At 55.4% G+C, this 2,500-nt stretch overlaps 1 non-coding gene across 1 annotated transcript in view; it reads right to left on the reverse strand.

Moving 5' to 3' along the window:
- The window catches only part of LOC126093556 (small subunit ribosomal RNA), a 1,909-nt gene extending 1,884 nt beyond the window's left edge, over positions 1 to 25 (reverse strand). The window contains exon 1 of the ribosomal RNA XR_007521693.1: positions 1 to 25. This exon is cut by the window's left edge and continues 1,884 nt beyond it. This is a non-coding gene — a ribosomal RNA (small subunit ribosomal RNA).
- Positions 26 to 2,500: the final 2,475 nt, after the last annotated feature.

Here is a 2,500-nt window from a genome sequence, read left to right on the forward strand (position 1 = left end):
GACTACTGGCAGGATCAACCAGGGAGCTGCGTCAACTAGAGCTGAGCAGCCGGCCGCCCGGGAGTGTGTCCCAGAGGCCCGCGCGAACACGCAAGCGTCCGCTCAATTATTCTGCAAACAGGAGGAGGCTGAGCTCCCCTGCACAATACACCTCGAAACCCTCTCAGGTCCCGGCGGCGCGCAGCGCCGTCCTAAGTACTTGGTCGGGTTCGAGAGAGGCGCAATCGCCCGGAGTTAGGCGAGTAGACGCTTTAGGTGCGACCACCCGTGCTCCCAACTGAGCTTGCCGCTGCCGACAGAGGCCCGGGAGCGTGCTGTCGTGGCATTGCCGGCGGGAGACAACACGCGCCACCTACGGTGACCGGCAGCTCCAACGCCAGCGCCACAGAAGGGCAAAGGCCCCACGTGGGTGCCGAAGCGAACTCTCCCAGCACAGCGCACGTGCCAACACGTCTGCACAACTGCGATACAAACCACCAGCGAGAACCGCTGGGGCGACCGAGCAGCAGACGGCGTCGCGGCGCCGAGTGCCGGGCGGCGGCGCATCCTCAACGCACACAGTCCTCAATCGGACCAGCACACTGCAGATGTCCACCGCGCTTCGCACCGGGCCGGCGAGGACCCACTTTGGCTGCACGGCGCCGCGCGCAGGGTGCCCCGGCGCGCAGCTGCGCCGCCTGCCGCGTCCGTCGGCCGGCGCGCCTGCCACTGGGCGCCCCCACCAGCCGGCTGTAGCGCGTGCGCCCACGCACCGCGCGGCCAGCACGCCGGGCGGCCCCCCCTCACCGGCCGGGGACAGTCCCACCCACCCACAGCCGCGTATCGCTTCACACCCAGATTCACATTCACGTTCGTTGGTATGGTGGGGACCGCTTCGTAGCTGTACCGATCGTTGCCCTCACAGATGTACCTCCAGCAAGGACAACCGCACCACAACGGGTTACCAGTTGTTCATTTGCGTAACGTCACCAGTAAACGTACACGTCCATCCCCGTTTGCAAAGTCAACTATTATTGCATGCCTGCCTGTCAGGTGTCAAGACACACTACATCCGCTCACATCCACGCAACAAAATGTGCCCGACTAGAGGGCACGTGGAAGGTGCCCCCGTACGTATGCGATGTCCACTGCGCGACCAACTGTCAACCGGCCTCTGTAGCATGTCGCAGATGTGGAACGCGGGGCACCGTGCTATCACATTGTGTGAGAAGAGACTACTACGTCTGCATACACGCGCCACTACATGAACAGACGGCTCATGCTGATCGCCATCCACTGCGTCCATTACTCCCACACGTCTCTATGGCGTACCACACTGCAATGCAGCTGTTATGGGGAGATGACACGTAGCTGTGTACACAACATTCTGAGCGGGTTGCGGTTGGACAATACATTACTGTAACGTGTCATATGCCAATTACAGAGCAGGGTAAGGCACAACTTGGGTTAGGTTAAGGCACAACTTGGGTTAGGTTAAGGCACAACTTGGGTTAGGTTAAGGCACAACTTGGGTTAGGTTAAGGCACAACTTGGGTTAGGTTAAGGCACAACTTGGGTTAGGTTAAGGCACAACTTGGGTTAGGTTAAGGCACAACTTGGGTTAGGTTAAGGCACAACTTGGGTTAGGTTAAGGCACAACTTGGGTTAGGTTAAGGCACAACTTGGGTTAGGTTAAGGCACAACTTGGGTTAGGTTAAGGCACAACGTGGGTTAGGTTAAGGCACAACGTGGGTTAGGTTAAGGCACAACGTGGGTTAGGTTAAGGCACAACGTGGGTTAGGTTAAGGCACAACGTGGGTTAGGTTAAGGCACAACGTGGGTTAGGTTAAGGCACAACGTGGGTTAGGTTAAGGCACAACGTGGGTTAGGTTAAGGCACAACGTGGGTTAGGTTAAGGCACAACGTGGGTTAGGTTAAGGCACAACGTGGGTTAGGTTAAGGCACAACGTGGGTTAGGTTAAGGCACAACTTGGGGGTAGATTGCGGTGCAAATTGCGTTACATTGCGGTGCAAATTGCGTTACATTGCGGTGCAAATTGCGTTACATTGCGGTGCAAATTGCGTTACATTGCGGTGCAAATTGCGTTACATTGCGGTGCAAATTGCGTTACATTGCGGTGCAAATTGCGTTACATTGCGGTGCAAATTGCGTTACATTGCGGTGCAAATTGCGTTACATTGCGGTGCAAATTGCGTTACATTGCGGTGCAAATTGAGTTACATTGCGGTGCAAATTGCGTTACATTGCGGTGCAAATTGCGTTACATTGCGGTGCAAATTGAGTTACATTGCGGTGCAAATTGAGTTACATTGCGGTGCAAATTGAGTTACATTGCGGTGCAAATTGAGTTACATTGCGGTGCAAATTGAGTTACATTGCGGTGCAAATTGAGTTACATTGCGGTGCAAATTGAGTTACATTGCGGTGCAAATTGAGTTACATTGCGGTGCAAATTGAGGTAGGTTAAGGTGCAACACAGGTTAGGTTAAGGTGCAACAT

This window comes from Schistocerca cancellata, chromosome 7, assembly GCF_023864275.1.
Source record: "Schistocerca cancellata isolate TAMUIC-IGC-003103 chromosome 7, iqSchCanc2.1, whole genome shotgun sequence".
NCBI classification, from domain to species: Eukaryota; Metazoa; Arthropoda; class Insecta; order Orthoptera; family Acrididae; genus Schistocerca; species Schistocerca cancellata.